The sequence below is a fragment of the Myotis davidii genome, unplaced genomic scaffold, assembly GCF_000327345.1.
Source record: "Myotis davidii unplaced genomic scaffold, ASM32734v1 scaffold96, whole genome shotgun sequence".
NCBI lineage: Eukaryota > Metazoa > Chordata > Mammalia > Chiroptera > Vespertilionidae > Myotis > Myotis davidii.
In genome coordinates, this window is record NW_006289416.1 from 6,071,726 (window position 1) to 6,093,815 (window position 22,090).

The window sequence follows — 22,090 nt, forward strand, 5'->3', positions numbered from 1 at the left end:
GAGGACAAAAGTGAGAAGTATAATTTATTATTTTGACAAACTCAACAAGGAGTTTTAATGTTCTAACAGACTCAAATTAAGGCAGCAGCCACCAACTAAAGAAATAAGCTGCTAATATATAAACCAAAATACATGAATAATTATCTCTGTACCTACTATTCTCTCAGCTTCCTGCTCTTCCCCTTCACTAGCCAATTCCTCCTTATCCATCCAGACTCATGTTAAAGAGCATTTTCTCCTGAGTGAACTCCCTTTGTTATGTGCTCTCTGTACCGTCCTGGTGTAACACTCATCACACTTTGTTGTAATTATATTCTTAACATTTGATTTTACTGCTAGATTATAAGATCCCTGAGAAAAGAGTTCATGCCTGTCTTGTTTATCAGTCTGTACCCAGCACAGTGCCTGACCCACAACGGGGTGTGCCGTACATGTCTGTTAAGTTGAAATGAAATTAAAGTTAATGTTATCACTAACAATGATTTGTAGTTTGGACCTTAGTGAAACCTACTAGAGTTGCTTTCAACTACCTGTAGGAAATCAATGTCTATGAGCAAAGGATCACATACAAAATTTTTTAAAGCAGCATTATAATAAACAAAAATATAAAATGGATAAACAAATTATTGTAGGTATAGTCATACTAGAGGGTATTTCAGAGTCTAGATAATGTTATATTTCTGAAGTATTTATAAATGGCATGAAGAAATTCGTATTAAGTCATGTTAAATAATAATAAAACTGATATTTATAGAGTATTTTGAGCCAGCCATTCTTCTTACAACTTTGTATATATTAACTAACTTAATCTTCACAACAAATCTGCATGATCCCCAAGTGATTCATATCTCCAGGAAAATTTGAGAAGTACTAACCATTCTTCTCATTTTACAGAGGAGATAAACAAGGCCAAAATTATTAATATCCTTTTCCCAAGATTGCACAGCTGGGCGGGTGCAGGGCGGGGGCGAGAATAAAAGAGTTCGATTCAAACCCAAGATGCTGGAAACTTAGACCAGTGTTCTTTTTGTTATACCGTGTTGTAAAGCTTTGACTTTGATGGATCTTCCTTTTTCTCCCCTTCCTCCCACCTCCAAATGGTTTCACCTCCATAGAGTACCTGAAGCTTGGTAATGCATAAATGCCATGTCATTCCCTGAGAAAATTTAGAGTCGGCAGAGGGAGGCTTAGAAATTAAGTGCCTAAAAGCCAGTAACTGACCCCAGAGATCTCCAAGGACTGCTGTCCAGTCCAAGATTCCGTGACATGTGCAACACAGCCTTGAATAGGAATCAGAATGCTGGTATCCAATGCAGTGAGAATTTATTTCGTAGTTATCAAAGCAAACCAAAGGTTATCTGTGGGTTGGACATTTAAAGATTAAGTACAGCTGATCACACTCAACTCGTATGCAGGTAGCTTAACTTCAGTGGGTCTGGTCTCTCTCCGAAGGGAAAATGGAGGTGTTTATGATGCTGTATCCTAATGGGTTCCAGGTGACTCGGGCTAGGCGGCTGAATCAGACCCTCTCTTCTTTGATTTACATGGCAGGAACCAGGCCATCCCTAAATTGAAAAGATATAGTAATGAGCAAATGCAGAAAAAGAAAAGAGGGGAAAAAAAGCTGAGGGAAAACCTGGAGTGCTTTTCCAAGTCCAAAGTGAGCTATGGCTGCCCTCTCTGCCTCAGAGGTATGATCATAAATTACTAGCTAATGTTTAGCGCTGGGACTCTGGCTCATGATATATTACAGAAGACAAGATGCCTCCAAGCAGAAAACACTGTAATTGGGGAGCAATAACATCTGTGTCAGTCATGGGACTGCAGTTAAAGTAAACTGAGAAGTTACAGGCTGGGCTGCACATGCAAAGTAATAATATGCACATTTTTTAGCTGAAAAGATATGTCATTGAGATATGGGCCTCTTTAAATTCTTTGGATTCTAGTGTGTTGCGATGCTTTGCTATACTGGCCACCTCATCTCTCTGAGCCTCCTAATGTGGCAAGGCCAGAGAATTCCTGCATAATGGAGCAGCGTCTCAACCCAAAACTTCTGGCTATGAATCTTGTCATCTTTCCAGTGCATCTCTGTTATGTCATTGATATTTAAGTAATTATAACACAATGAGTAGATGCTTAGTTATTCAAGACTGAATTGTGTGCAAGAGACTTTTATTCCTAGGTTGATCAAAATAAAAGAGAACTACTTTCTTATAACCTGCCATCTAAAAAATTGTCCAGTAGCAGGATAATAGCTAAAAAAAAAAAAAAAAATCAGAAGTGTTCTGAGTGTTCTGGAAGAGACTGCCAGTTGGAGGTAGTCTAGAGAGATTTAAATTGAGTTTAAAATTTTGCTCACTGGTGACCAGTGCGCTGTAAGTGAAGTTTTAATAAGGAGCTTACTCAACTGGAAGGAACAGCCCTGAGACATTCTGCCCTCCCTTCTTCCTTCTTTCTGCCTAGAAGGTCAGGTTGCCTATATTTTAGCCTCTGGCGGTCCCTTTCAACTCTGATAATTGGTGATCTTTCACTGTATAGGCCAACCAAACTCAAAATCCACCTGTGAATTCAAACACCCTCTTCATAGGGTGACCAGGGCTGTCCCAGTTTTGCATTGGAAGTCCCATGTCAAAATTGGAAGTCCCAGGACTGTTTCAGGCAGATGAGACCTACCCTAGCTCTTACCACTATGCTGTGCCTCCTGGCCCTTGTCGAAACCAGCACAGTGCTCTTAGCTGCATCTTCCCATCCACAGGAATGGCTGAATGCACAGTGTAAAATGTTCTAGTCCCCATACTACAGACAGATCTGGAGCAAACCTCTAGATACTGGCCAAGTACCTGGTTTGATTCTCTGGCTAGTCCTCTTCCAGTGATATTTTAGGTGCTCTATCTGCTTGGCTTCACCACCACCACTGTCTTTCAGGTCTCCCAGCCTCACACTCCTCCTCCTGCCAGCCCAATTTATGTGTTTCTGTTGCTGGGCTACCATTTATGGAGGAGGAATGCTATGGTGTTACCCTTAGGCCACTGCTGCTGCCTAGTCTTAGCCAATGTATGATATAACCCAACATCAAAGCTGCCATCTGAATTATTCACTGCCAAAATTATATCAACACTGTGTCTATGCCAGAGTTCTTTATAAAGCTGGACATTTGTAGGCATGAGCTTCCCGTGGGCTCAAATATACCATTTTCATGAGCTTATTTGTTTTCTTGTTTGCTAACTAGTGTTGCCTTTGACTATATTGAATAGCGCCTCACCCCACATGGTACATAAAAGTTCCTTTGCTTTTTAACAACAAATTAATTTTATTATGAAAAAAATATTTTAGCAAAAATTGACTTATCTAAAAAGCCAAGAGAATAGGAAGTATGGTAAATTGGAAAGTTCAATTTTTGTTTTTTCATTGCACTGAAGCGTGTTGGTTTCTTTTAAACTAGTCTAAGGTCAGTCTTTGTGTTTCACAATTTTATCTAAGGGAATGCCGTGAAGAACTAACTATATAGAATGGATCAATATTTTATACAAAGTCCAAAACCATATATCGAAAATACGTCCTTTCTCTCCCCAACGTTAGGGGCATTCTTAACAATCCTTAGAGTTGTTTAACTTTTATTTACTATTAATTTGTATCTTACAAAAAGGTTCTAAAGTAGTAATTTGGAAAGATGGACAATGTCCTCGGGCTCTTTGGAGCCTCTAACATTGCTAGCCTGGTGGAAAGAAGTGGAGATTGTAGGGAAGATTTTAAGATGTCCCCAATTTCAAAAGCTAAAAATACTACGACAAAAGCACTGGAATAGCCCTAGCCTGTTTTTCTCAGTAGTTAGAGCATCGGCCCGGGGACCAAAGGGTCTCAGATTCCATTGAGCCTGGTTGCAGGCCCAAAGCCCGGCCCAGGCTAGGGCATGTGCGAGAGGCAACCAATTGATGTGTCTCTCTCACATCGATGGTTCTCTCCCCACCCCCACACCGCCTTTCTCCCTTCCACTATCTCTAAAAATCAATGGGGCCATAAAAGCACTGAAATAAATTTCCACCAGTGTTAGAAACTTCTGGTTGTCTAATATGCATTCTCTCCTTCTTCCCTAAATACAGAATATCAGTTTTCTTCTAGGCACCCATTCATTCTCCCTTGCAGCTAAGGGTGACCAGTGCGCTATAAGTGAAGTTTCTATAAGGAGCTTACTCAACTGGGAGGAACAGCCCTGAGACCTTCTGCCCTCCCTTCTTCCTTCTTTCTGCCTAGAATGTGTCAGGCTGTCAGATTTAGCAAATAAAACTACAAGATGTCTAGTTAACTTTGAATTTCAGATCAGCAACAAATAATTCTTTAGTATAGACACACCTCAGACATATTGCGAGTTCAGGTCCAGACCATTGCAATAAAGTGATTACTGCAATAAAGTGAGTTGGAATCTTTTTGGTGGTGGAGGGTTTTGCCTTCAGTTTGTAAAAAGTACGGTATCTGTGAAGCACAATAAAGCAAAGTGCAATAAAATGAGGTATGCAGTTTGGGACATGCTTATACTAAAAAAGTATTTGTTGTTTATCTAAAATTCAAATTTAACATCCTGTATCTTATGTTTTTATCAATGTTCCAAAGGATTTGGACATGAAGACTGAAGCAGCCATCATGGACCATGAAGAGAACTTAGCCACATAACAAGGATGATAGAAAATACGAAAAGTCTCAGAAGACCAGGAAGTGCCATATTACCCACGGGCCATCTTCCTCCAAACTTTTTCTACATGAGTGAAATGTTATCTTGTCTGAGCACCATTACTTGGAATGTGTTGCACAGAGCCAAATTCAGTCCAAATGGTAAACTGCCCTTTCTACATTCCTTTTCCTCTCCCTACTCTTTCATGCTTCTTTTCCCTCCCCAGTGACCATCACATACATTTTAGGTTAGTTTTATGCATTTTTGAGGATGAATGGGGAGAGTAAATCCCACACAATAACTTGTTCCCTTCCTACATCCTCAGAAACAGCTTATACCCAAGGGTAAAATATAGAAATATGACCACCAAGCGATGAAGAGATGTCCTTCAAAGGGCCACCATGACCAGATCGATATCTGAAGAGGTTTGTTTTGGGGAAGGTATGAAATAAGGCAGAGATAGGAAGCACCAATGAAATTTTAAAGAGAGAAGGTACATTAGAAAGTAACCAGTTTTATCTCTGATTCTACGATCCATTACTGGGAATTAATAATTATAATTATAGCTAATACTTATTGAACGCGTACCATATATCAGACCTACACTGAGTATTTTAGATAGCTCTATATCCATATCATTATTTAACCGTCATGCTGACCCTATGAAGTTGATATTATTGGTAACTTTATTTTGCATGTAAGGAAACCAAGACTCAGAAAGGAGACATAACCTCTTCCAGATCAAAAAGCATGCAAGGTGTGCAGCAGGAGTTGATTGGGTCTTTCCGCCTCTAAAGCCCAGGTTCTGTGCTCTTAATCACCATCTGTGTATATATATTTTCTGAACTGGGAAAAAATATATGACTTCACATGAAGAAAGATCGAACACATGTTAAATAAATTGAAGTCCCACCTCCCAACATCCTGCACTTAAGCTCTGCAGATGAAAGGATGTTCTGCCTGGGCTCAGCTCCCTTCTACAATTCACTAAAAGCAAAATACAAAACACCAGATTTTTATCAGGTTGCTATTACTCAGAGCCTTATGTATTGAGTAGAGAAACTGATCTGAAGAAATCAGAGTATCCTAGAAAAGTAACAGAACTGAGGGTGGGGAGAATGGGCGAGAAGGTGCACCTGGAGAATTAGGTCACTTTAACCTAAAGTGACTTGAGCATCACATGTTTAACCTTCTGTACCAACCTCCTCTTACCATAAGGGCATTTCTATCCTGTTGGTCTCTTAAAAACCACAGACTGATCCGGAAAACCCACTAAACAGATTCACTTTGCTGTAACCTGGCTTTAGCATTCCCTGAAAACATCCACAGAGTTTGGTCTGGACTTCTCCTCCCTGGAGCCGCAGACACAAGCCATGATGGCGTACTATGATGAAGAGCTCCCTCTGCAGATTGCTGAATCACAGGAAAAGCACAAACCAAGCAGGAAAAATGTGCCTTGCACTTTTCCATGGAATTCACCTACTGCAACTGGGGGTGGTTAGGTTTTCATGAATAGGGCACCCAAGGAGAATAGCTAATAACAGACTGATCCAGAACTGAGAAAGAATAGCATGGCATCTTGCCCCAGTCATGAATAGAGGACATAACAAAGAGGGAGGAAAAAGAAACAAGGAACCCAGGAGTAACGGGGAGACCAGAGCTCACCAGCCGGGCGTCTGGTAAGCACAGAGTGTGGGAACTTTTCCTTGCCTCTGAGACACATATTGTTGTCCAACAATGGCACGGCGGCTGGTGTTGTAAAGTCTCCATTTCAGAGGAGAAACCAGCAGAGGTGTTCTGCTCCTCCTCTCCCCTTTGGGAAATCCTGGGAAGTGCCAGCATTATTGTTAAAGATGTGAAATAACACGCAGCAAGCTCTATATTTACAACAGGCAGGGAATGGGATTAATAGAATTCTCAGGGCGTATGGCAATGTCATGTAGTAAAACTTGTTCTGGAGGCTAGAGGACAGCAATGGAGTCCTTGCTCAGCAACGAACTTGACAAGAGACTTTGGCAAGTAACTCCACCTCTCTGGTCCTCAATTTCCTCACCTGTAAGGCAAGAAGACTATATCGCTATATTGAATCTCTTAATTCAACAATAGTGGTTGAGTTATAGTTACATAAAGGGATGCCTCATGGATCTTATATTCTACTGATTATAATCTTATCTAATAAAGAGGGAATATGCTAATTGACCCTCACGCTGTCGCAAAGATTACGGTGCCCACAACCAATGAGGATGGAATATGCTAATTGACTGTCCCACCCTCAAAGATGGTGGTGCCCACAGCCAATAAGGAGGGGATATGCTAATTGACTGACACACCCTCAAAGATGGCGGCACCCACAGCCACAAGATGGCGGCGCCTAGTCCCCTCAGCCCTACCAGGGTGGCAGGCACGCTGCCTCCAGAGTTCCCCAGTCCCCTCATCCCCCCCAGCCGCCCAGGGCTGGCCCAAGGCACAGGCAAGCCTCAGCTGTCAGCTTCCCAGCTGCCCAGGGCCACCTGAGGCTCAAATAACCAGGGTCGGCCGAGGCTTGCGCTGCCGGCAGTGGCAGCAGCAGAGGTGTGATGGATGCATCGCCTTTCCCTGATCGCTGGGTTGCCTCCCGCCCCTGAGGGCTCCCGGACTGTGAGAGGGGGCAGGCCAAGTTGAGGGACTCCCCCTCCAGTGCATGAATTTTCATGCACCGGGCCTCTAATAGACAATAAAGAGTTAAGCTAATAAATGTCCTTTGATGATAAGGACTATGAAGAAAAATAATCATAGTGAAAGGGAATAATGCAATGAGTTAAGTTGTCACTCTAACGTAAGGCTGTCAGGGGAGGCTGCTCTGAAGAGGAAACACTTGGGCAGAAGCTAGAATGCTAAGAAGGAGCTGGGGAAAGAATGTCCGAGGCAGGAGGGACAGCCATGTGTGGCCATAAAGTAGAAGCATGCCTCACATACTTATAGGACATCAAGGGGACCAGTGTAGCTAGAGTAGAAGAAGCAAATGGAAAGGTGGTTGGACATGAGTTGGGGCGATAAGTAAGGGCCAGTTCGTGTAAGATTAGGGTCAGATTTCAAGTTTAATATGTAATACAGGACTATCAGAGTCTATTTATTGAGCAGAAGTGCCTTAATTTCATTGAAAGATCACTCTAGCTGGTAAAAGTAGAGAGATCATTTACTTATTTCATAATATTTTACTGTATCAGTATCCACCAGGCTTTGTTGCAAGTGCAGGGGATACATCAGTGAATAAAACAGGTCTCCTGTTCTGAAGAGATTACATTTCAGTGGAAGAACACTTGGAAAAGTATAACAGTAGTCCATGAAAAATGAGAGTGACTTGGGAAAAGGTAATAGTGGTGAAAGTAATGAGAACGGGTCAGATCCCAGATTTGTTATGAAGGTGGAGCCAAAAGGATTTGTTGATAGAAGGATATGAGGGTAAGAAAATAAATAATAACTCCTAGATATATCTCTTTCTCTTTTTCCTCTCTCTCTGTCTCCCTCTCTCTCTGTCTCCCTCTCTCTCTCTCTCTCTCTCTCTCTCTCTCTCGCTCTCTCTCTCTCTCGCTCTCTCTCTCTCTCTCTCTCTCTCTCTCTCTCGCTCTCTCTCTCTCTCGCTCTCTCTCTCTCTCTCTCTCTCTCTCTCTCTCGCTCTCTCTCTCTCTCGCTCTCTCTCTCTCTCTCTCTCTCTCTCTCTCTCTCTCTCCCGCTCTCTCTCTCTCCCGCTCTCTCTCTCTCTGACTCCCTCTCTTCCTTGTTTTATAACCTGAACTGGCTCCTGAATGGATCCTCCTCATTATTCTGATTTCTGCTCAAATGTTACCTCTTCAAAGAGGCCTTCCTGACAACTTTTGTTTGAAGTGCCAAATTAACTCATTACTCTCTCTCCCCTTTCACTACTGTTGTGTCTTTAACTGAAATGAAGCAGATTTAGGGAGAAGCATAGTCTTATGTGGAGTACTGATTTTAACATGTTAAGTTTAAGATGCCTATTTGATATCCAAGAGAAAACATATATTCAGCTAGTTTGACATACAGCTTGGAGGTCAGGGAAAGGTTGGAGATGGACATATAAACTTTGAATATCACCTAAGAAAGATATGCATATACTGAATAAAAGAAGATGAAGCATTTCCTAGAGTTTTCCAAAAGGTAAAGATCAAGAAGGGGAGGAGTAGCTAGTGAAATAGGAAAACCAGGTGAGCATAATGCCCCAGAAGCTAAGTGAAGAAAGTATTCCAAGTGAGAAAAAAATTAGCTTCCTCAGTTGCTTGGAAGTTGAATATTGAAGATGATCCATTAGATTTGACCATATGGAGGCCATTGGTGACTTTGAATAGTTCCAGTGGACTTACAGGAACAAATCCTGATCAAAGTGAATTTAAAAGAAACTGAGCCTGGTCAGTGTGCTAAGTGGTCAGAGCATCAGTCCATGCACCAAAGGGTCTCAGGTTCAATTCCCAGTCAAGGGCAGTACCACGGTTGCAGGTTCAATCCCTGGCCCCATCAGGGCACCTGTGGGAGGCAACCAATCGATGTGTCGCTCTCACATTGATGTTTCTCTCTTTCTCTCTCTGCTCCTCCCTCCCTCCTTCCCACTCTCGCTAAAAATCAATGGGAAAAAATAATATCCTTGGTTGAGGGATAGGAAAGAAAATGATAGGTAAGGAATAGAGACAGCTAAGATTAGACATCTCCTTTACAGAATGTGATGATAAAAGAGGGGGTAAGAAAATGTGAAGCAACTACCAAAAGGACATGTTTGTTTGTTTGTTTGTTTGTTTGTTTTTAAGATGGGAGCTGCAACTTTAAAAAACAATTGTGAGAAAATTTTTGACACAATCATGAATATATGAAGACTGATATAAAATGAAATTATGGAATTGTTATTAATTTGCTAGAAGTAAAAATGGAATTGAGATTATGTTTGTTTTTTAATTCCATATGAAGTATATATTACCAAATAAAATAATATATGTAATGTTCACTAAAATATATGAGCCAGGCAAAGAAAGTTTGGGGGAGACAGATAAAACTGGACTCACAAAATACAATTGTTGAGCGTGGATGGTGGGTATATGGAGTTCATTATACTCTTCTCTCTACTTTTGTGCAGATGTCAAAAGTTTTTTAGTAAAAAAAAAAAAAAAAAAGGAAGAAAATCTGAGATTTGATTATATTATGGCAGCCATAATGGTCCAGCCACCTGCTGGCATGGTGTCAGAGGAGGCTGGATGGGAAGCCAGGACTTTCACCACCTCCTGGAGATGGTCGTCCCCTCTCCCCTCAATGTCCAGTAGGTAGCAGTAAAGAGCTCCCTCCCTTTCAGCCAGGGTGATATCAGCAAAGGCCTAAGGGGAAGCCTGACAGCACCCACCTCCAGAAATACCAGAGTCCCTTCCCCTCCATAGTGTCAACAGAAGTGAGTGGGGAACTGGACTTCCACCCCCACTTGTCTGTGACGAGGCAGGACCCCCTTCCCAGCCAGTGTGGAATCGGAGAAGGCCTGCTTAGACAGAATATTTAAATAGATCCAGAGCCTCATAACACAAGACCTAAAATGTCCAGTATAGAAATGAAAATCACTCTTCATACCAAGAACCAGGAAAATCTCTAGTTGAATAAGCAAAGACAATCAACAGAGACCAACAATGAGATGATACAGATGTTGGAATTATCTGATAAGAATTTTAAAGCATCTGTTATAAAAATGCTTCAACCAACAATTATGAAAACACTTAAAACAAGTGAAAATAATAAAAAGTTTCAAATAGTATGACAAATATAGCAGGTTATAAAAATGGAAATTAGTTATAGAAAATTAATTGTAGATAGTAATTGTAGAAAACTACTGTCTTCCATGTTGCTCATGCTGAGAAACTGAGTCTCCCAGAACAAGGAGACTTGAACAAGTCTTGGTCCACAGCTGGTCCAATCCATCCCCATCCCTAGAGTCCCAGCTATTTAACACATCACTTATTTCCCAAAAGTCAGGCCACAGTTCAGCAACTCCATATCTATTGCATCAAGGAATGTTCTCCCAGCCTGCTCCCTGGGAAGAAGGCTTAGGATTTCAGTGTGTCACTTAAGTAAGAATGTTGTATCTGAAGCAATACTAACTTCCAAAGACTAAGATTTCACATATTCCGATATTTCTTCTGAAGTTTCATCCTATTCCTCTATTTCCAGGACTTGTTTACTTGGAAATATTTATTAATACACTCAAAAGAGGTCAGTTAGCACACACTTTAGGTAGGTGATCAGAAATGAATTGGACTAATGTTCTGACCATTTCAGAAAATGTTTTTATGCTTCCTGTCAGTGCACCATCCATGGAAAAAAAGAGGGTAGAGAAACAAAGAATAGAAAGAACAGAACATATGTATCCTCAAAGCCTGGTGTTTGTGTTACTTTGTCTACTTTCAACCTTGGATCACGGTGCCAATGAATAAGGCTTTTTTTTAATATATCTGTATTGATTTCAGAGAGGAAGGGAGCGGGATAGAGAGTTAGAAACATCGATGATGAGAGAGAAACGTTGATCAGCTGCCTCCTGCACACCCCCTCCTGGGGATGTGCCCACAACCAAGGTACATGCCCTTGACCGGAATCAAACTGGGACCCTTCCTTTAGTCCGCAGGCCGACTCTCTGTCCACTGAGCCAAACCAGTTAGGGCTGAATAAGCCTTTTTAAACCCACATACTGAGAAGTCAATTGGGAACATTAGGGGAAAGTCCAGCTCCTGCACCTGCCACACAAAACACCTATCAACACCTTCTGGATGTCTTACCCGTACCCATTTCCATAGCCATCACCCAATCCATCCATAGGACAGACAACCACACAATTGGTGCTGTAGACAAATAGGACAGGTCAGACTGACTGCCCCATAGACAAGAATTACACTCAATTAACCAAAAGGAGTAGAAAATTCTTATGCTTACCAGCTTGCTGAGGCCACACTGAAAGCACTGTCAATCTGTGCCTTCTCTTACTTGTGGAGAGATTTGGTTCTCTAAGAGCTTAGAAACTGCCCAGCTGGTGTGGTTCAGTGGTTGAGCATCGACCTGTGAACCAGGAGATCAGGGTTCAATTCCCAGTCGAGGCACATGCCCAGGTTGTGGGCTCAATCCCCAGTGTGGGTTGTACAGGAGACAGCCAATCAATGATTCTCATCATTGATGTTTCTATCTCTCTCGCTCCCTCACTCTTCCTCTCTGAAATCAATAAAAATATTTTTTTTAAAAAAGAGCTTAGAAACTAAGATTTAACAAAAGTATGTCAACAGGGACAAAAGAATATCTCAGAGAGGTTTGGTGTTAAAATATATTCTTTACATTAAGTAATTATATTTATATATTGGGGTGAGAAAGTTCAGTGAGAAGAGCGTGAGGAAAGAACTCAGAGAAAAAAAACAGATATGTCCTTAAGAGAAGCACAGTGATGTTTAGGAGACCACACGCCCAGTGAAGGCCTTTAGGCAGCAGGGTCTAGGCTCTGATATGAAAGTTTCTCTGAGGTTTAAGAATTAGAGAATCTCAGTGAAAGCACATTGTGTAAAAACTATTTCCTATTTCAGGTAGGCTTTGGATAGATCAGATTCGGGTTAGATTGAAGCATTATGAAAAGGAAACAGGCTTTGGGTAGAACTGGCTCACATCCCAGCTTTTCCACATACTAGCTATGTATCTTCAGACAAGATGTTTAGCCTTTCTGAGGCTCGCTTTCCTCATTGATAAAGGGGGGGGGGGGGCAACCTTGCCTATCTCAGAGAGTCATTTGAGGAGTAAATAAGATAATAATGTAATACACTTAGTACAGTGCTTGACTCTACATGGGTCTTCAATGAGAGTGGCTGTTAGTGAGGAAAACAAAAGTAGTAGAGCATATAGGAAAATAGAAATGAGCAGTGTTAGACTTAAATAAAAAATGACTATTGTTTCTTGCTTGGGCCCTCATAGAGAAGTTATACATAGAATAAGGATATACAGGGGATAAAGTGTGGACTTCTGTAGGTTACCATATTTTCTTTGGAAATTTCTACTTTGTGTTCGCTTTTCTTTACTGAGAATTCCCTGTCTTTGCCACCCGTGTTGGCCTGCATCCCACACAAAATTGTCTGGGACAAGAGGACATCTCCTTTAGCTGACAAGAGAAACGCTCTGAGAGACAAAGGTTTACCCATGGAAGATGCAAATTCACTGCTCCATTGGTTCTGTAGGTAAGGAAGCAGAGGGTCACTAAGGATGTCCTCATGTGTGGGGGACAAATGTGTTATGACGGCCACTTTGCTTTTTCTATGCCAGTTTTACTCCAGTGCAGGGAACAAAAAAAAAGAAGACTTTTCCAAGGCAACACTACACAGACACCCACAGGACTAATTTCAAGGGTCCAGAACAGTTTAAATTCCTTTTCAGAATAATAATGGGCTCCCAGACACTCAACCATGAGGCCTTTAAAGACTACCGAAGAAATAAAATTTCACTGATGAGTGCTTTCCAAAGGATGGTCTGAGACCTGTTTTGTTTCCCCTTTGAAATGATTTTTAAGTGAATAAACACATCAATGACCTATACATAATGAATTGGTGTCTGGATCTTCTTGGAAGAGCTTGGGGTTGAAAATGCAAAGCATGTGTGCTCCGAGGGCAAAGATCTGAGAACATTTATACTCAGGCTTTTGGTTACATTTAGCAGGAGGCGATGACCACAGGAAGAGAGACAGAGTCCATGTCCCAGCCTTCTTGAAACACCATCTCGGACCAGCCCTACATGTGTGCTCTCAGTTCTGGATAAAGAGCCTGGGGAATTACATCAGGGTCCAAGCAAGGAGCACTCTGTCTGAATCATGGAATGACAGCAGTGGAAGGGATTGTGGAAATGGTTTTTATTGACAACAAGCCTGATAGAGAATTCTCGTCCTCCACAGCTCTGACAAGTGGCATCCCAGCCTCTTTGATTACATCCAGGATGTCATTGCCACTTCAGGCAGACCATTTCCATATCTGAACAGTGAACATTTTCTCAAAGTGCCTTTGAAATTTGGGCTGAAACTAGGCACTGAGCTATAACCTTAGCTTTCTAGGAAGCAAACATCTCCTTCAACCCGAGGGTGCAGGGAAACACCCTATGAAATTAGAATGGCCAACAGATCTAATATGCCCAGGACTGTCCATGTTTTAGCACTGAAAGTCCTGTGTCCCAGGAAACTCTAGGTGAAATACGCCAGAGGGCTAAAAACCACAGGCTTTCTGGTCATGAGGGACCCGAGTTAGAGTTCCAGCTTCATCATCTAACCTGTTGCATAGCTGTGGCAAATCAATTCTTCATTCTATGTCTCTGTTTTCTTATCTATAAAGTGAGGATAATAATCCCTACCTTGCAGAGTTGATGTAAGGATTAAGGGAGTAATATATAAGAAGAGTCATATATAAGAAGAGCTTAACAGAGTGCCTTGCATACAGCGAGGATTGATCAATGTCAGCTACAATAAGTAGACTTTGACATATGTTGAGCAAAATTTTCCTTCCTTCCAATTTCCAATTGTAATATTTCTTCCATCCTTTGAAACACTGCAGAGCAAGTATATTCCTTGTCCAAATAAAAACCTTCAAACATCTGAAGGCTGCAGCATGCTCCATGCCACCCACTCTCCACCCCCAATGCTGCACCACTTCAATCTCCTCTTTACCAGACTAAACATCCCAGTTCCTTTGACCATTGCTCATATGACATGGTTTCCAGAACTTTGACCCTCTTGTTAACCTTCCTCTGGATCTATCTCTCTTAAAGCACAGGCCAAGAACTGAGCACATTCCCTTAATGTCCTCCCAGCACAAGGACACTTGGACAATTACCCCGTTTCTTCTGGATGCTCTATTTCCATCACGAGGACTCAGATCACATGAGCTTTTTGGCAGCCTTCACCCAGTTGGCTAATGTTAAGCTGACAGTCAGCTAAAACCCTTGGGCTTTTCTCTTATAAACTATTAAGCGAGGTCTCCCTTGTTCTGGTTTCAGCTAATTCTTTAAACACAAAAGCAAGAATCTGAATCTGTCCCCATTAATTTTATCATGTTGGTTTCTGCCCATCCCTCTCAGTTGCTGAGATGTCTATGGCTCCTTAGCCTGATAGCCAACATATTAGCTATTTTTCACAGTTTTGTGTATTCTTTAAATTTGATAAGACTGCTTCCACCCATTGATTAAAAATACTGAACAATTTGGGGCCAAGAACAGAACCATTCAAAAGTTCCATAAAGGTTAAGTCTGGTTAATATTAACAACTTCTACCATTTGCTCAGTAATTGCTCTCAGCCAGGGACTGAGTTAGATGCATTATGAACTTTATCTCATTTCACTGTACACAATTCTTCAAGGTAAATGATTGTCCTCGTCTTACAAATGAGAAAACCGAAGCTCAGAAATGTCAGACAGCTGGTTAAGTGTTGTAGCTGCATTTTGCAGCCAGTTTTGTCTGATAACAAAGTCAAAATTATTTCTACAGAGCCCTGCTGCCTTTGGAAAAGGGAGTTGTTAAGACCACAAAAAAATTTTTAAGCCAAAGTCCTCCTTCAAGCCCCAAGGTTAGGTAAACCAGAATCACCTCCATCCTGCCTGCCTCCTACTTTCCTGTGGCCTTCATCACAGTAGCCCATCTACACAACCTCGGGGCACAAACCCTCTCCTCATACCTCTCTCCTTTCAGCAGGTCCCAGTCCTTCCTGGCTCCATGCTCACCCCTGCTGCCTCTTCCCACTCTCTCCTTTAGTAGTACAGTTAGTTTTCAATAAGCCCCCTATATGCTTACTATTTCCCTAGGAACCACACCATTGCAGCCCCTGACATTAAACTAAAACCTAAGGGCACCAGTTTCCTCATCAATTTTTCTCACAAGGATCCATTAATTTAGTTGGTCATTCACTTAGCCAGTACTTACTAAGGAAATGTCCTGGGCATTGTGCCAGGAACAAGAATAGGGTGATAAGAAAAAAACAATGTTGGGGGATCACCTTGTAAGTTATATAAATGTCTAGCCCAGGGGTGGGCAAACTTTTTGACTCGAGGGCCACAATGGGTTCTTAAACTGGACTTGAGGGCCGGAACAAAAGCATGGATGGAGTGTTTGTGTGAACTAATATAAATTCAAAGTAAACATCATTACATAAAAGGGTACGGTCTTTTTTTTTTTTAGTTTTATTCATTTCAAGCGGGCCGGATCTGGCCCGCGGGCCGTAGTTTGCCCACGGCTGGTCTAGCCACTATCCTGTACATCTAAAACTAATATAATATTGAATGTCAATTGTAATTGAATTTCTTTTTATTAAAACAAATAAAAGAAAAAAGATGTGGTCCTTCCCTCAAGGAGTTATGAGAGGAGGAGCAGACACAGAACAATTACACAAGTAAATACCCAGTTACAAATATGATAAGTTCTGCAAAGGAAAAGTGCAGTGTTCTATGAGAATATATAGTGCAAGCACCTATTCTACTCTGGACAATAAGAAAGTCTTCCTACTTTAAAACAGAATGTTATATGGCACAGCCACCATGGCTCAGTGGTTTAGCCAGGAGGTCACAGTTCAATTCCCGGTCTGGGCATATGCCCAGGTTGCAGGCTCAATCCCCAGTGTGGGGCCTGTAGGAGGCAACCAATCAATGATTCTCTCTCATCATTGATGTTTCTATCTCTCTCTCCCTCTCTCTTCTTCTCTGAAATCAATAAAATATCCTATATAATAAGATGCTAATATGCAAATAGACCAAATGCCAGAACAACTGGACAACTGGTCGCTATGACATGCACTGACCACCAGAGGGCACGTGCAGAACATGGTGGGCATAGGCAGCAGGTGGCAGAGCACGGAATATGGCAGGCGTCAGCTGCAACGGGATGGTGGATCAGGTAAGCGGGGGCGCCAGACCAAGGCAGGGTGCTGGTCGCTGTCATTGGGGTGAGCCTTTGGTGGTTACTGAAAATTCTTTGCTCCTGAGCACCGCGTTCCCACCCAGTGCTCACACCCGCTGCCAGCGCTGGAGCTGCCACTCGCACCCACTGCCAACACCCAGCACCAGCCCTGATCGCTCAGCGCTATCAGCAGGTGCAAGCAGCAGCTGCCGCCCCAATCACCCCTCAGGGCTTCTCCACCTCCCCCTGCTCCTGAGGGGTGATAGAGCGGGGCTAGTGCTGCCGTTGCAGTCAACACATGGGAATTATGGTGGCGGGAGTGGGGCTGCTGGCAGACAGGGGATGGCGGGGGAGGGTGACCGCAGTGGGAGGAGCTGGGTGGGGGCTCCAAGGGTGGGCCAAGACCCACCCCTGTGCCCACTGTGGCCTCACAGCCCACAGTTCCTTTCAAAGTGCATGAATTCGTGCACTGGGCCCTAGTATATATTTTAAAAGAATATTATATTTGTTTAGCATTATGTCTCAAACTGTGGTAGCATCAAATATATATGCCATAATCTATAGGCACCCAGCACCAGCCCTGATCGCTCAGCGCTATCAGCAGGTGCAAGCAGCAGCTGCCGCCCCAATCACCCCTCAGGGCTTCTCCACCTCCGAGAAACTCTCAGGTTCGATCGGGGCCCGCAGCCACCACTCCCACCCACTGACAGCGCAGAGTGATTGGGCCCCGCAGCTGGCACCGGCAGCGGATGCAAGTGCCGGACAGGACTTCTGCGTGTGGGAACAAAGAATTTTCAGTAACCACCAGAGGCCCGCCCTGATGACAGTGACCCGCCCACCCCTGTGCCCACTGTGGCCTCACAGCCCACAGTTCCTTTCAAAGTGCATGAATTCGTGCACTGGGCCCTAGTATATATTTTAAAAGAATATTATATTTGTTTAGCATTATGTCTCAAACTGTGGTAGCATCAAATATATATGCCATAATCTATAGGTACACAATGTTAATAAAAGCCATAGAAGAAAATTAACATTTATGTACAGTGTGCTACCTGATGTGTAAAAGATAAGCACAAGGGCATTTGAATTAGTACTAGAAATCAGGGACAACTTCCTGGAAAGCACTCAGCCTCATTCTGACGGGGAAGAATTACTGAGTCAGAGAAAGGAGACATTCCAGTCAAAGGGAAGAGCACATGCAAAGCTTTGGAAGAGGTTATATTATAACACATGTGGAGATATGCAAGGAATTCACTGTGGTTAAATTAGGGAGTATGTTTAGGGGTGGGGATGACTTTGACCCATCTATATGTTTCACCGATAATCCCAAGCCCTAAAAGTAAAGCATCTTCAAGGATAGATGCTGCTTCACAAATACAATGTTCAGCTGCAAATAAATTATAGTTACAGTATTTGTGCTAGAAAAAGCTATTTGTGATTATGTGAGAGATAGATGGTGTGTGTGTGTGTGTGTGTGTGTGTGTGTGTGTGTAGCAGAGGAAGATGAGAAGTTAAAGCAAATGAGACTCCAAAATTATTTTATAAACAACCCACAACAGTTTCACTAGGAATTTGATTACAGTTGCCCAGGACATAACATCATAAAACATTGCCAAAAATGTAGCTATGACACTGCATAAACAAAAGGAAAATAAAGGACGGTGATCTCATTACTGATCATTCATACAGGCATGCATCGCATTAATTAGACTAAACTAAAGGAGGTTTAAGCATCCAACTGATGAAAGGGGTTTTTTAGAAGTTGGAATGTAGTGCAGCAATTTGTCTGTCCTGGCAGTGTTGCCCACAGACAGTCATTAATCAGAAAAGGAATTATTACTTCCTTATGGAATTCAGCTTATTCAGTTATTTTCTCCTGTACTTACCTGGAAATCTTTAACATGGAGAGTCATGCTGCACCCATTCCTAATTGGAAAATTCAATTCATCCTTCAAGCATATCTTCTGAAGCCCACCCATTCTCTTGATTCAGTCAGAATGTACCAACTGAAATTGAGTTCCTTTCTATCTCTCACATACATGTTGCTGTCACTATTAAGAATTATGAAAATTAGTTTTAAGGGGAGGGGTTGAAAGTCTACATATGGGGTTGTTTATACAAAACCACATCTTTAGTCACCAATTAACTGAGCCAGATGATCTAGAAACTCAAGTTTGAAGAGTTTATAGTATTGAGCAGTGAGGGTTTTGTTTCGTTTTGGTTTTATTTTTGAAATAAAATAACAGTTGAGGTTTTGGTAAGTGACCAGAGCTTGAAATAAAATCACAGGCTATCTTTTCTTAAATTTCATACACCAATGCGTGTTTTTTCCTTATGCTTTAAAGGCTTCCATTAATTTCTTACAGTTTTTAAAATTAAGAGGACATAGCATAAGGTATATAAATTACTGTGACAATCTCTCCCACAACACCAGATTCACTACACAAGGGCTTGTTCTACTGCTTAGACCTAGCACTCATTATTATCAGAGTAAATTGTAAGATTCTTCCATTATTGGACTATAATTTCCATTTTTACTTTCCCTCTGTCCTTTGCTCTGCCCTTCTAATACCAATGAGTAAGATGCAAACATGAAAAGTATGCTCAAATTTGCTGACAATAACAATCCAGAAAGGACAGAAAATATTAAAATTCAAGATTCAGAAAGAGCATGAGAGGCTAGAACAATGGACCAAATTTAAGAAATAGAATTTAGAATGAATAAATACAAAATCCTATACATGGGTTCAAAAATTAACTATGCAAGTTTAGTTGCAGTAAGTCTGTTAGAAACAGAATTTTTAATTAATAATAAACTCAATCTGTGTCAAAAGTATGATATGATTCCAAAAAAGATTAATGGCACTTTTTGTTGCTTTCATAAATAATTAATGTTGAGACTGAGAAAGTGGTAACTCTGTACCGAATTTAACTCTGGGTACACATACTAAAGCATGTTTGGGATGTGCTCGGTATGAGAGCCTGAATAGAAATTCCAAGAGAATGTATTCAAGGGACTAGGTCATTTAGCTTAAAGACAAGACTTAGGGAACAAACAGTAGCTAAGTAGCTATCTTCAAATAGTTAAAAAGTGATTCGACTTACTGTGCATGGACCCATGGGGGAAGAAGTGAAATTAATGAGCTTGTTTTAGGGAGGCAGATTTCAGCTCAACAGGAGAAAAAACATTTTTCGGTCAGTCAGATAATAAGGCAAAGATGGGATCAGCTGCCGCTGAGTTTCCTACCTTCGCTGGTGGTATTCATGCCCAGGCAGGACGACCCCAGCCAGGGGAGACCCGCCAACAGCACGGTGAGGACTCCAGCATGACATGGATTACTGGGCTGGGCAGTCTACAATCCAGACTTTTTGGACAAACCCAGCTATCACACAGGGGCTAATCTGGGCCCCCAAAAGAACAAGATCTCTTACAGCTGTCAGAAATTATAGCCTCAAGGGTGATAAAGCTGACATGAAGCTAATATTTCAGTTGTTCTCCATGGGATCTTAGCCAAAAGGGCAAGAAGCAGTATGTTTTAACAGTGTGCAGTGGCCTGAGAGAGAGAAGTACCATTATTTTATTATGCGACCCTTCTTCCAACTGGGTGAGATCATCCTAATGTTTTCAAGAACGTTGCTCAGACCCTGTGGGGACTGTCGGGTGAAGTAATGCCATACTTGGGCCTTTCAGAGAAATCATGTGCTGAGAACAAACCCAACTCGGAATCCCTACACCCAAATCTAAAGAGCTTTTAGCAAGGAGATCTCACAGGAACCAGGGTGGAGGAGCACGGTCAGATGAGGAGGCCGTGAGGAATCCTAAGACCTATAAAGACAGAAGCTTCTGTGGTTAAACTGAGGAATTTATTTACCTAAAATGTTTTCAGGGCATGTCTCTTTAATGCTTGGATTTCCATTGTGATGTATTTGATAAAGTGCTGTGTCCCCCTTCACTTTATGTTATAGCCTCTAATATCGGGTGGGATGGGAGAGCGCAGTAAAACCTACAGGCCTTATTTCCTCAGATTTTGTTTGAGGGTATTTTTCTAATCCTGAGAAAATTGCTGTCTCTGATACTTGACATCATGACCAGTCTCAGAACTGCAAAACCAGCAGCCAGGAGCATGAGAACGTATCTCTCTCAAACCACACGAACAGCTAGAAGAAAAGGAAGAGCAAAAGGCCTCTGTGCCTCGAAAACCCAGGGTCTCTTCTGCCAGTAGGTGAGAGATAACAAAAATATCAGAATGAAAGTCATGCTCTCACTTTTATCCACAAAACCAACTCATTTCAATAATTTAAATATCCGGTCCCATACAACAGTCAAAAGCAAAACCCAGTCTTACGTAAACTTAATGCTTCTCTCGTTCCCCAGCTGGGCTGCTTCAGGCAGGAAGCCTGCCCTGGGAAAAGGGGTCACTGTCACCTTCTCCAGGTGCCTCCACTTGCTCCTTGTCCCCCTGCCACTCACTCATGGTTTCAGCCCTCCCCAGAGTGGAGTAAGGCAGCAGGTAAGGTTACCATTACTCTGTTGGGAAAGCAGCAGAAAAGATTGTACCTGACACGGACCAGCATTGCCTGGTGCCGGCGCTCTCTGTGTCTGGTGTTACGACTGTTCCTTTTCTTCATGGGGCATTGCTGCTGTCTCCTTTGTGATCCCTCTTCTCCTTCAGAACCATGGTTAGGTCAATTTCTCTCCTCTGGAGGTTGCTAACAGCCTCCTCACGGCCTCCTCATCTGACCGTGCTCCTCCACCCTCTTTCCTGTGAGATCTCCTTGCTCGGTGGCAGGAGGCACTCGTAGGTTCCTTGGGCAAAATGCTTCTGTGTGTCCCCACCTGGTCCATAAAAGACACACATGTACTTATCAGTGCCTCCGTTTCTTCAACTATAAAAATGGGGATATTAATAGCAACTGTCTCCTATGTTTGTTGTGAAGATTAAATGAAATAACGGACTCAAAATAAGCATAAACATAATAATAACAATAATTTCCACAAGATCATATTATTAGTAAGTAGTAAGAACGGATCCATCCTCTTCAAAAGCCAAAGGTATGCTTTTTCCATCACACCACATCGCCAGGAGGAAGATATGTTGAACCAAAAAACTACCCTGTGCTACTCAGTTCACCTGCTCTGCTTACCCATAACGCTGTCCATTGGCGTGGTGTTGGCAGCAAACTGATTGGCCTGGCACCTCCGGCTCAACTGACCAGCAGCACCCCAGGGATGTGGATAGGCATTGAAAGTCCCAGGACAGAGGAAAGAAGATGGCGGCGATATAGGCAGACGCGTCCCAGGTCGTGTCCCGGAGCAAATGGAGTGAGCAGCTGAAACTAATAACACCCACCCCGAATCGGTGAAATTGCTCAGCTGGTGAGTCAGTTTGCAGCCGGGAAGGGCAGAACTCCCCTGGAAAGGAAAAAAAAAAACAGGGATTTGGGCAGGAAAGTTTGCCAGACCTCTGAGCCCAGACGGTCGGAGGGAGACAGCGTGGCAGCCAGCAGCGTCC

At 42.4% G+C, this 22,090-nt stretch overlaps 1 long non-coding RNA gene across 1 annotated transcript; it reads right to left on the bottom strand.

Moving 5' to 3' along the window:
* Positions 1 to 1,306: 1,306 nt before the first annotated feature.
* LOC107182811 lies at positions 1,307 to 21,415 on the bottom strand. The gene is made up of 2 exons (XR_001513552.1): positions 21,147 to 21,415; positions 1,307 to 1,565 (listed from the first exon to the last, which is right to left on the bottom strand). It is a non-coding gene; the product is annotated as an uncharacterized LOC107182811 (long non-coding RNA).
* Between the last annotated feature and the right edge of the window lie 675 nt (positions 21,416 to 22,090).